Consider the following 13,651-nt stretch of genomic DNA (forward strand, 5'->3'; position numbering starts at 1 on the left):
ATTAAATTGTTTCGCCTCACTTTTAACTCAATTGCGTTTAGATCCATCCATAAAGGATATGGAGTTCATTTCCCCGGAATTGTTTACGGCTTTTCCACTGCGCATTCTTTGCATAATTTCTAGGACTAGTCAGGGGACTCAGAAGTTCTCGTTCAAATGGGAGTCAAAGAACAAGTACAAGATGGAAGACCCACCCCAGACCCCATAAATTAGGCAAGTTTTTCAATAAACTGCACAAGTTGCGCATACGACGCGTGTGCCTTGGTCCTCCTACTCCTCAGTCTCCCGGGGGAAGACACGGTCGTATGGGTGGCTGAGAAGCCAACAAGGTGCAGCAAATATTGCCACATCAATTGCGGTTGCCCCGCCCACTAAACCGCATACATGCCAGCGCCCCCTGCATGCCACATCAATTTCAAAGTACATACACGGAGAGAGGAATGATGGAGGTCCTTTTCGAAATCAATATTCTTAATGAAATAAATTTAAAAGTTACTTAAAGCTATACTATAGGTATATAAACTCTTTTTAACTTTTCTTGCAGATATTATAGCAAAATACATGTAATATTTCCCCATGTGTATATGTTTCCTTCCTACTTTGGAATAGTATAGGGGCAGGATATAGATCCCACCTCTGGGCTCCCATAACTCCCCATCAGCTTCGACTGCAATTTCGACTCTGGGCCCTGCAACTTGGCCAAGACTGCAGCCAAGTCTTGTGTAATTCTCTTGTAATCTCCGAGACAGAAACTTATTTGTTAAAATGGAAGTCTCTCGGGGCTCTGCCACTACCACTACCACTACTACACCCTCCACCGGTCACCACCAAGGATCTTTATGTTTAATTCTGTTTTTGTTATGCGTCTCATCCATTCCGATGCACATTACGACGAAGAAAAAAAGGAACTTTCTTGGCCCAAAAAGTTCTTTGCCCGAAACTTTCTGCAGTTTTCAGTTTTCAGGTGTCAAAATCAATTTTAGAGCTGCGATAAAAAAAGGGGGAGCTGGTGAGTGGATGGAGAAACTTTTCCGTAGTCCTGGGAACACCTTTTGCTAAGAGGAATGCTAATTATTCAGCTTAATGGAAAACAATCGCGAAAAGTTGTAAAAGGAAGTGGCAGAGTGGAAATGCTTCGTTCAGCTTTTCAGATCAGCTTTTTGCGCATTTTTCGGGGATGAATATGGAATATGGAATGATCCCAGCTCTCGAGGTTCTCTGGGTTCTGGGCTAATTAAAAGTGACACTCGCTGCATTTAATTTAATTCATCTATCCGTCCATCAATCAGGCAATCAACAGCCCTCCTCAGTCCTTGATGCGGGGCCATTGTCGCATCAGACTGAGTGATTTCCGAATTTTGAATAAATTCACTTTACACGATAATTGAAATGTAATTTTTCATAATCACTCCTAATCCTGGCATGTCATAATCTTGGCAGTGGTTCGGATTGTTGTCAGATTGTTAATTGAAATACATTGGAATGCCCAACAAAGTCAAGGGAGGTGGAGGCGGAAAGTGTTGGGGAAATGCATGAAAATCTATAATTTGTTATTGTCCTCTGGCAGATGTTTGAGTCTCACAGCTAGGGCTTGTTTGCAGTTGATGGCTTTGAGGTCTGACGGATAATTAATCAAGTATTTGTCTAAAATTTAATACTCATGTTAGAAACTTGAACTCAATGAACTTTATAGTTGACTTTGAAATCGTAGGATTTAACAGTAATTGTGATTAGAAGAACATACTTTGTAGAAACCTCTCTGGAATTCTCTATAGAAGAAAGGCTTTAATTGCCGTAGCTAATTTTGAGGGCTATACCAGAAATTGCAATCAAATCAAGTTGGGCAAATGCCAAATATGTATGCGGCTAAAACATGACCACATACAATTCCCATAGACAAACAGCCACCCGAGTCCTTGCACTTACATTGCAATTAGGCTCAAGTAGACAGGGGACTCTCCAGTCAATTGTAAACGCCACCCAGTCCCCCCCCTCAGTCATGCAGGATGCAGGATACAGGACCACCTGCCCGCATTTGAAACCGAGAGAGGCAAACACAACCGAGCCAGGCAGCACATCCTGCAGACAATAGCACCATCAGCCAAATCACACCTTGCCGCCCAGGATTCCTATCGCCCTTGCACCTTGCCCCTCTCCTCGCTGCGGCTGCCGTTTGTTGGCATCTTGGCAAACAAAGTCTTTGGCAGGGTCGAAGGATAAGGATAAGGAGCCTGCAAGCCAAAGCAGGAGCTGGAGGACACACACGAGCACAAAAACACAAACACATGAATCCCAAGCGCTATCAACTCAATCGCAAACGGAATCGCAGTTGCATCGGGATCTGTTTGTGAACAACTCGAATTACCATTTCGATTCAGTTTTAATGAGATTTGTCGCCGGCTCTCATCTCATCTGCAGGATGCTGCCAGGATAAGGCTATAGCCGGCGACGGAGCGTGCCGCCGGGGTAGTGACGCGGCTCTGGGTCCTTGGTCCTTGGTCCTTCGGCACGAGTTATGTATGGGGGGAGGTAATATCGTGTTTTCCGCTCGTTAGCCTGGCTCTCTCTTTCCCCCCCGACTCCGTTCAATAGTTATCCTGCAACCGCAGCTGGGACTTCTTTGGGCCAAGGATATTATGCACTTGTCGAAAAAAGGTTAACATAATTGGAATATCTTGGCTGATTTGCCAGAGAAGCCTTCCTTAAGAGCTCCTTTCCAAGTCTATATCTAAGACTATTCCCTTTCGATATTTAAGAGGAATCCCTTAAAGGACATGGTTAGTATTCCACAGTGTAGGTACATCTCTGGCCTGACCTTTTTATCAGCAAAGTTGCATCTTTCCAACAAACATGTGACATGCTGCAATCTCATTTCAGCCTTGCCTCTGCCTCTGCCCCAGTCCCTGCCACCGCTACTACTGCTCCTCCTGCTTGCAACACTTCGATTATCCTGGGCCTGCGGTCGACAGGTTCGAGTTTGTTCCTGTTCCTGTACTTTTCTTATTACATTCTCGGAGTTTTCCTTTTTTATTTGGCTGTTGTGCCGTCGAAGCACTGCCAGTTGGGCATAAAAAAATCACTGAACCAATTAATGCAGTGCGCCGATTTACCGACAGGATGTCGAGCTCATTGTCCCTCGCCCATTGTCCTTTCAGTTCCTGATTCCTTGTGTTGTGTTATTCCAGCATTTACGCGTGCCTCCCGGTGCCCTTTTTCTCTCCCTGCTGCCTTTATCCTGGCTCCTGGCTCCTGGCTTCCCTGACCTCATCAAACTGACTGCGGCTGCTGCTCCTGCCAAATGATTTCCTCGCTGCGCATTAAGTACACAGCGTTTCGTATGATCAAGTACAGGGAACTATCCTCAAAGGACACTTATTTCCTTCGAGTCAAAAAAGTATGCAACAAATTGTTGAAAAATATGATCCAGATGACTATGAAGTATCTTTTATGGCATAACTTTTTTAATGTTTACTATTTTTATGGCCGTTTTTATAGGCAATACTGTACTGTAGCCAGTTGTGCACCTTTTTTTCTTTATCCTCCGGAGTCCTGCCCCCGTTGGCTGCCACTTGTTCCGGTGTCGAGTTGCACACGCGCTCTGGCTCTGGCTCTGGCTCTTGCCCCTCTCGCTCCATATCTTCGAAAAAAATACCATATCTTCGGTTTCCTCCAGGTGCACACATCTGCTCCTCTGCCTGCCCAGAAGCCATCCACTCGTCCTTACGCTAAAGGAATTGTGTTGAAAATGGTTCTGGTTTATTGATTCGCAAGTTGAAATTTAATTGAACCAGCGCCTGACTGCCAGGCTGCCAGCTCGGCAGCTCGCCAGGATTTATGAGTGCGGAGTGGGGCTGCTCGTAGCAGGATTAGTATCTGATAGTGGTCAGACTCATATTTTGCGGCGGACTAATTAGAAAATGCTTTCACCCTGACCTGGCTGGCCCAAAAAAGCTGTTTACCTGGCCGCAACGCCAACGGAGGAGGAGAGTGGAAAGCGAGAAAGTGCATGTGCTGGCTCTAAAATCTAATTACTCGATATGGGTGCACAGGTGGGGGTGGAGTGGGAGTAGGATCCTGGCCAAAGAACTTATCAGCGTGTTAGCAGGTCAGTGAGCATAATGGAAAAGGATTCGTTGGGCTAGCTAGCGGACTTAATGGAAAGCCATTTGCAGGACCTTCATTACATGGAAAAAGTATCTTTCTTTTGAAGTAGATTCTTTAGATTCCTTACCATGGCTCCCACTTGTCGGGGGTCTAGGGGCCTAGGGTCTAACCCCTGACCTACCTCATAATTGGAATGCAAAACAATTGAATTGAATTCTGGGGAACTGGAACTAGAACCATGAAAAATAATAATAATAAATCGTGCGGTACAGAAAACACAAGACTATTTCGGAGGTTAAATACCTCAAAAGGATCAGAGATACGATGAGGAAGGCGAGGGGAAACACTTCCGATCCTGTGAGGCGGCACACGCGTTCCTGTCCTCGTCCTTATTCTCAATAAAAACATCTGCCGTTGTCCAGGATCCAGAGATTTGCCCCTCAATCAGTGCGCTTCCTGTCGGGACGACATGTGCGTGTGCTAGGATGCAGATAGAGGGAAAGAGAGAGGGATGGCGAGTCCTTTGTCTTGCTGTTTACAAAAAGGATGCGCGTGCTGCTGCTGCTGCTGCCGGCAGATGCCAAGCCAAATTTAAAGGACATGGAAAGCAGATTGAAATGATCGAATTTGCACATGGATCCGTCAGATCGAATCGCAGGAGTCCGTCGCCTGGCCCAGGAGTCAAAGGATGTCTCCTGTAAGGCGGTCGAGGTGAGGGATGATGGGCAAATTTATAGCTCATTACTGTGGCAAACGGGGCAGGAGGCTGGGGCTGGGGCAGCTGCCTGGGTGTTCCACAAATTAAACCGTTTGCCATCAAAGTTGCACTTAATCAGGTACGGGGCAGGATCAGCCAGGACATGCCGTGTCACATCCATTAGGCAAAAACAAAGGCAGCCAGCCAGTAGCAGGCAACAAAGTGAGGTTTCTTGCACTGTGAGAAAAGTTTCTAGGGATTATAGAGCATAAAATAGGACTAGGGATGGCTTTTTCTCTCTGTGTAGTATATCCTCTTCTTAATCCCCAAAAGAGAAACTCTCGAAACTCTCTAAAAAAAGGGGGAAAAGCATAAGCATCTCGTTATCGCGTCGCTTATATCGCTTATTAACCCCGCAGCTGGAACCGTCAACACTTGCTAACATCGCTTTCACTCTGCCACTGCCCTGCTTGCCACATGCCCCTCCCCCCAATCTTGCTTCCTCCCTCATCATCATCATCAATCCCCTTGAAGAATCCACCTCCACGCACTTGCACTTGCCGGATATGCTTGAGATGATGTTCCTATCAGATTCCAGCTGCAGAACTCAGGAGCACAGTCTTCTCCGCTTTTTCTTCCGGTGATTGTCGCTCCTCCCCTCTGATGCCACTGTGTTTGGCTTTGTCTCCGCTTTCAGTTTCGGCTTTGGTTTCATCAGCTGCCCCTGCCCCGGCTCCTGCCCTCCTGAACGGAGTTGGCACGAGCGATGTAGTTCCGCATTATTCTTTTGGAAGCTGGAGATGCTTGCGATACTAAGATACTCCCCACTTAGCTGGCGTCTCGTGTTCCCGGGGCTTAAGTGCAGTTGAGGTTGTTAATGGTTCGCTTTCGGTGCTTACTCTTCTCCCGGTGCTGGGGTTAATCAATGGGGGCTAAGTTGGCCTCTGCCGATGCTACTGATTTTTACTCCAACGGCTTGGTTTATTTCTGAATACTTCAGCAAAGAAATTACCTTCCTTCAAGCTCATTTTACACTGAGTCGATTCTTAAAATAAACTATCCACTATTAAATGGAGTGCAATACTCTTCCAGATTTTGATTTGTTTGTGTTTTTGTTTCTAAATACCTTATACCCATTTGGATGATTGGAAAAGGGCAATGGAAGTGGGGGTGGACAGTCGAGAGTGCAGTAATCGCGTATTTACAAAAAGAATAAAGAAGCCCCATACTGTTGGGGGACTGGGCCAGGAGCGAGTGGGTCTTAAAAAGGTGGAATATATGTCCCTGGGTTTTTGTATTTTTTCCCCATGCCACATGCCACATGCCCCATGCCCCATTCGACGTGGCGTGCGAGAGTGTTGCAGTAGAAAGTAATCCAATTGAATTAAAATGGAACTAAGGGCGATTTGGCAGGTGTTTAGACGTCTCGCTATTGATTCTGATTCTACATTTAAATTTCTGTTTTTTACTGTCCTCCCCCTTGGGCACTTCTGCTGCCTTTTGTTTTGCCTTGGTTTCGATTCAATTTGGTTTGATTTGATTTCAATTTCGATTTCTTTTTTTATTTCCCTTTTTTCTCCTGCTGCTGCTGTTGGTGCTTCTGCTGCTGCTGACAGAACATCCGCATTAAAAAGTTTCGTCTATTCGAGCGGAAATCAAAAAGTTTTATTGAGTAAAAGACAGATCGTGGAAGGGACAGCGAGCGGCCTTGGGAATCGAACGGGGGTTTCCCTTTTGGGGTGCTGGCAACTTGAAAATCGAATAGAAAATTTTCTATCCAAAACGTAGCTAAAGCAGAAACTGTCGATGCATTTTATTGCCATGTCCTTGCAGACATAAGCATCGAAGGAAAAAAAACACAAAAAACTAGAAGGGAGACAAACATTTCCGATTTCACACCGCATCGAGTGTCGGTCGAGTCGCTTTCCCCGTCTTAAAGTCATTCCCCAAATTTCTCCGAGAATTGTTTATTTACTCGAGTGATTTGCATTTGAATTCATTCAAATTTTCATTCAACTGGACGTCCAGAGGGGCTAGCCAGGAAGGGAGAGTGTTGCGTATACGCCTCGTTGAACGCAAGTAAAACTGATTAATTGCCTTGCAATTAATAATGAGAAGCGGTAAATGGCAGGTAATAAATTGCTCCCAGCTCCCTACAGAGCTCCCACTTCGCCACTTGGGAGGCTTCTGGGGCAGCAGGAAGAAGCAGGAAATCCAAGATGATTTAAATGAAAATCCTCCTCCGAATCATCATTCGCAGCTGGTCTAATTTTTCGGAATTTGTTTATGCACCTCCCGAAGAGATACTGTTGGGAGTGCACTTGTTGAAACTTTTCACTTGGCTACCCAAAAACTAGGTTAGAGGTCATCCGGTCATCTGAAGCAGACTTCACAAGATTCACCCAATCTTGAGTGATATTTAGAGAAAAGTATATCTCAGATAGATGTCTCCGCCTCTCTCCCCAAGCCATAGATCATCTTTAGTAGCGTCTTTAGACACCCATTTCTTGAATACCATTAAAATACCTAGTCAATTAGGAAATGATTTATGAAGTCCACCCCCCCGAAACCGCAGAAGAAAGATCTATTACCACCTTTTCTCCGGCTGATGATGGTCCTTAAAAGGTTCCCCATTTCCTTAAGAGTCCCCCACTCACTGCCATGTACGCCTTTAGTTCCGGCTGCGCCTGCGCACTCTAATTTTTATTGTGCCCTCTGGGTCGCGGCCTCTCAACTTCCTTGTTCCCATCGGCCTTTGGGCCTTCGGGCCTTCCCTCCCCAAGTACTACATTTTTTTTATGAATCGATTGTCTGCCGCCTGTTGTTGTCGGTTGTTTGTTTTCTTTTGGCTCTTTGGTACGCGCTATTAGCATAAGTTCCTTATTATTACTTTTCTATTTTCGGTGCCAGTTCCCTCGAGTGCTGTTCAATTGCTGCTCTCCCCTATATCTTCTCCTCGAGAATCTCTGTCGACAAGTGCTCCGTGGAGTCCCTAAACGCAAATAAAGACTCATCTTGGAGGCGATTACGCTGAGTGAGTACGGAAACTGAACTCTGAACTAGAGACTAGGGGCTGTCTTTGAAGTTTTCCCCCTCAATCTTGCTGGGCCATGGCAGCTGTAGCTGGATAAGGCAGGGATTTTCCAGAGCAGGTGTTTTGGAAGAACTTTAGAGACTAACAGGACTAATGTTTAAGAAGATATATCTTTCAAAATATTAAACAAACAGAACCAGTAACATTCCCACAAATTAATCAGACTGTCCTTTTTTACCTTTTTTTTTTGGTGGAACTTTTAAGGTTGTGGCTCATTAGCCACAACGTGTTAACCATTAGGACAATAGTTTCCTTGGATCCACCGTTTCCCTTTATTCCCGGACATCTCTCACCCCTAGCCACTAGCTTGTGTGGCTTATTAATGATGTGGTTGCGACTTGATGACTCTGTGGAGGTTCTGTAACTCCTTTAAGCGGACAACGGACAGCGGACAGCGGACAAGAGCAGAGGCAGGTAGAATTTCTTATTCTTAGAGGGTCTTCCAATCACAGACGAGCCAGACGGAGTGGAAGCGAGAGGGTGTGCGAAGGGAAACCAGAAGTGGAAAACGGGTTTCGTAACCTGACCCACGAAGCCTTGGTCATCCACAGATGCTGCTGCTGCTGCTGCTGCTGGCTCTTTCTGGCCAAGTGGCCAAGTGGCCCAGTTCCCTGGACCAAGCTGGCAAACGCCATTGCTCCGATCGGCGAGAGGCCACGCCTCCCTCTGGGCCAATGTATTTTGATTTAATTAAAAACTATGCCAAATGAAAGAAACGAGGAGCAGGGCAGTTGCAACTTTATGTTTCCTAAATTGGAACAAAGTCATAGCTGAAGAGGACAAAGTCATGGAACTGACTGATTACCCTGCAAAAGGAGGAAAATAATATTTCTACAATTTAAGAAAAGGATAAAATGTCCAATAATCTTTCAACAAATTGAAGCCCTAAAAGTATCATCCTCCCAAAAGCCTCACCCTCTTAAAATAAACTCCAAAAAAGGGGTAGCAGAACCCCATGAAAAAGGATAAAGTTAATCTGCCGAAATTACATCCCAGTAGCTGGTAGCTGGTGGGGAGCTGAGACAGAAACTGAGACCCTGAGATGTCAGGGGCGATGTGGTTGCAACTTAAAAGTGGAACGAGTCGTTTGGGTGGGCAGATGGTGTCAAATATTTAATTCAAATGTAAATTTTGCATATGCCAGGGCTGTCAAATGCTTGGCTGCACTCGAAACTAGTCCAGAAACAAATCTACCAGGCAGTCAGCCACCCACTTGCTCTTCTGGCAATATACATAAGACCACTGCGCCTCCCCCAATCTCTTTTTGTTCATCTGGCCAATTTCCCGAGATGTCTTTGGTCCCAGTATTGACTGGGTTGACGTCACAGATGCACATCTCCCTTTATGTCCTTAAAGTGCTCTTTTTTCTCATAATCCTTTTCAAAAATGACTCCTTTGGGGAGTAGTTGTGAGAGAAATGTTTAAATATTATGATAGACCTATAATACTTCTATTCAAAAGTCAAAAAACCAAGCTTAGACAACACCTTGCCTAGCCCCTCCTCTTGTAGTTTTTTTTTGGCGGTTCCTGGGCTGGGCTTAAATTCCCATTTTAGACGAGGCCCAAAAACCAAAGGATCCAAGTATTTTCATACAATTAGGCAGCTAGGCAAGGATGAGGGCGGGATAAAGGGGAGTAATTCCAACGCAAATATGAACTCCACATTTGAATGCCGAAAACTTGAACAAAACTTTTGCCAGGCCACTCTCAGACAGGGGCAAGGAGGAGGATACTGAAGGATACTGGATACTGGTTTAGTTATTTTGTTTCATTTCGGGTAAATTGCATTTTATTTTGGCCTGCAACGGAGCTGGGAAATTGGGTTGGAGAATTGGGTGGGAGTGGGGTGGCTCCTAAAACGTTTCTTGCCTGCAGTTTGAATCTTATGCAAATATTTTTTGGCTAAGCTTTTCAAAATGGCATTGGCCAAGAGGGAGGAGGGCTAGACAACCATTGTGTGTGTGCCGGAAGAGGACGAGGACCAGGCCCAGGATGGTTTTAAATTGAGCCTTGTGGACTTCCTAGCCCATCATGTGTGTGTGTGTTAGAAGGCTATAGCTATATAGCTATATGGAGGAGCCTTTGGAGGAGCCCCTACGTTTTATGGCTGAAACATAAACTCTAATGGATTTCATTTGAATGGTTTACATTGAATTAATGGACAAGGCGCACAGTTGCCTTTTCCAAACTCCTTTCCAAAGGAACTAGATAGAAGTAGAGTTGACTAAGGATGCATTCTGAACAGGTGATGGATGGATGGTTTGGAATATGGGGGGGGGGACTCCAAGCAAAGTATTTTTAATAGAACTCGCAATTGTTTATTTTGGAATGCGTGTTTAGGAAGCAAACTGAAAAGTTTACTTAAGCACACAAATTAATTGCTTCAATAAACTGTTCCGAACTGTTCCGAACCGGAAGTAGTAGTTTTCCACTTTCTAATTTGTTTTCAAGGAACTCTCAGTGAAAAACTAAACCAAGTTTTCCAATAAATATTTGCTTTTTTTAATAGTTTTTATTATTTTTTTTTTTATTATTTTAATAAATTTTTTATAGCCACCCCCCCTTAAATGGCCATATCTTGTATTGCACATATTCATGAAATTATTTCACCACCAAACATGAATGATCGTGTTAAGATCTCCCACTCATTCATGTTTGTGGGAAACCCCTCCCCCACCCCCTTTCCCTCCACTTCAACTTCCTCTTTACAAAAACAAGAAATACAAGAACTGTATCAAACTCTTCTAAACAACATGTTTGCTTAGCTTAGCTCTCTTATACGGAACATGTTCGTCTGCCAGTTGCAGTTGGCCTGCAACGAATGAGAGGGCCAGACTTCAAACATGTTCGACTGTATAAGAGCATTCGCTCAGATAGAAAGATACTTTTTGGCAAGGTGTTGTGGTTTGGTTTCTTGTTGTTTTCCTTTCGTCCGATGTTGTTTTGTTTGATTCGGTTTGCTTTGGTTTGGTTTGGCTTGGCTTGCTTCTCTTGCTCTTGCTCTTGCCTTATGGGTGCAACTTTGTAGTAGTTCCCACTGTGCAGATACATTTGGCGGCGTATCTGCCAGATACTGCACCGCTACGACTGCATTGGCTGTTGGCTTGTTGTTGTTGCTTTTGTTTGTTATTATGCGGCAGGCGTCGCATTCCTTAACCCCAACCCGCCGTTGACTGCGTGTGATGTTCGGCACCCCTTAACCCTCTGGTGGCCGCTGCCATTCCCACTTGGCTTGTGCCTCCTCTCTGGGACTCTTTTTTAGGATTTCTCAATAAAATTACTACAAGCCACTTTCCGTTTTCCGTTCGTCCAAGTCTAGAGTTCTTCTGCCTGTTTTGTATGCGAAGTGTGTGTTTTTTTGGAGGGGGCTCCAAGAGGGGGTACTACTTTAGTACTTGGACTTGGATGTCTCGAAAATTTTCAAGAATGAATCGCACATTGCCGATATTGGCAGCTGCAGCAGAAATATCCTCTTATTCCTATTTCATATACAGTAGTCCTTCCAAAGGGGGTTTATTAAAAAATAAATAAAGAAATATTTACAAAAAATATTATATACTTATTTTGACTTTTTTCAGAACTATGATACTTTGTTGCTTCAAAGTGAGACATTAAATACTTTATAAACAAACCTACATATATCGCTGAAATATTAATATACACTTAGTATCATTGTTTACTAATAATTATGAGTATTTATTATGAAGTTCATATTTTTAGAAAATGTGTGAAAATTTCTAAAAATCTATTTTCGTATTTGTGACGTTTGTAGGATTTTGTTTTGAGTTTTCTTTGCTTTCTGCCATAAATTGAATGTCAAAAACTTGTGATGGCCCGGCACAGTAACTACTGTACCTGGATCCTTTGTCCTTAGCTCCTGATGGCTGCAATTTTTTTTGTCAGTTAGCGTGTTGCAATTCCTTCTCTCTCCTTTTTTTCTTTTGTCTGGCTAGGAAGGGGGGGCCGTCATAATAATTATTATTCGAAGCAAAGACGACTGGAGGAGTGTAAGAAGGAAGCACTGCGAAAAAAAGGAAGCAGTTCCAGGACAAACACAAGAGTCTGCCAAAGGGGCAGGGCGGGCGGTGCGGGGCAAGGGTGGTGGCGTAATTTGAGCGGCAGCATGTGGCAGCAGGTGAGGCCCCGAAATCCTTGATTTCCTCGCTCCTTTCCTGTCAAGCGCCTATCTGCCATCTCACTTTGGCACGAGCAGCAAACAAGGAGATGCCGGAGAGCCAGATAACAGCTCCTCATCTCTCTTGTTGTTGTTTATATTTTATTTCTGGCAGTGTCGAACAGATGTTTTGATTTGCATCCATCCCCCTCGCACCTCACATTTTATTGGATTTTACTTTGCGTGCCTTAAATCGCCTAATCGCCTTTGCCACCTCCCTCCGACGCCCGCTCCTGATTTTTTTAGCTTATCCGCATTTTGCATAAATCGCTTTTGCTTTGCTTTTGCTTTTCTTTTCTTTGCTTTGGTTTGTGTTTGTGTTTTTGTTTGTGTTTTTGTTTGATTTTAGGTGATTTTTTAGTTGCTGGCCTGTTTGCCGCTCTTGTTATCTGTGATTTTATTTTATTTATATATATTTTTTGCTTTGCGCAATATTTTTCACCTTGTTTTTGTATGTAGTATTTTTGGCTTTATGATTTTTTCTTTGTTTTCGTTTAATTTTCTTTTTTGTTGCCGACTCGAGGGACGGCAATTAAACACGTTAAGAAAAAAACAACAAATGGCCGAGAGAGAAAAATACACAAAACTTAACAAAAACCTAAAACAAAAGTGTATTTTTTTGATCTATGCAATTTTCATGAACAAATGTTTTTCGTGTAATTTTCCTTATTTTTGTCCCCACTACTTATGTACAACTTTTAGGCCAAAATAGATTGGCTTAAAAATGTTTTTAAGCTGCTTTGGAAAAATGTTTTTGGCTGCTTTGTGGGGCGGGAAATCAATTACGATTTAAAAATGGATTTTCACTAAAAAGTTCTCAAATGTTTGTCTAAACAATTCTCTTTTCTTTTCATTAAATCTTAAACATTAGGGAAAATTAACTTTAATGGGCTGAGTGACATTATTTTTAAGAGTTCAATAAAGGGTTATGGGGAATAACATTTAGTTTTACTTCGCATTTAATAGTTTTAGTCTGCTTTTAGGAATAGTGTTTATATTTGTCGTTCTGAGGAATAAAAGCTAAACTATTTCACTCTAAACTTGTTAATTACATTACTAAAATATTTAGTTAAATTTGTTTAAATTTAATATTAAAGGCTAATTAGTATAGACACCCGTTCTGGTTTCAAATTACCATTGCCCCGTCGATAGCCACTTAATATTCCACTCGAAATCAAATTCAATCAAAATCATACGAAAATAGGTTCGCAACGAGAGTGAAAGGGGCCGGGCAGCAGGTGGGTGTGTGCAACAGAGAGGCAGAGAGGGATGGAGGGACAAAGGGTCGGCGCCCTCATCATCTGTCAGTGGCAGCAGCCCCGGAGGCATCATCATCGCCATCCGTCGATGTATCTTGCGATGAAGCTGTTTCTGCATTGTTATTTGCTATTTGACGGTTTTGAGAAAAAAGGCGAGGAGCGAGGAGAGGCCACAACATATCAAAAATGTGTTCAATATGTTAACAAGTCGCGGGACAAAAGAGCAAGATGGGTCCCAAGAGATGCGGATGAGATGCCAGAGAGATAGCCCACATAAATAAAAGTATCTTGTATCTGATGGATGCACCGCTGACACCCAATAA

The sequence above is a fragment of the Drosophila ananassae genome, chromosome 2R (assembly GCF_017639315.1).
Source record: "Drosophila ananassae strain 14024-0371.13 chromosome 2R, ASM1763931v2, whole genome shotgun sequence".
Taxonomy (NCBI): Eukaryota; Metazoa; Arthropoda; class Insecta; order Diptera; family Drosophilidae; genus Drosophila; species Drosophila ananassae.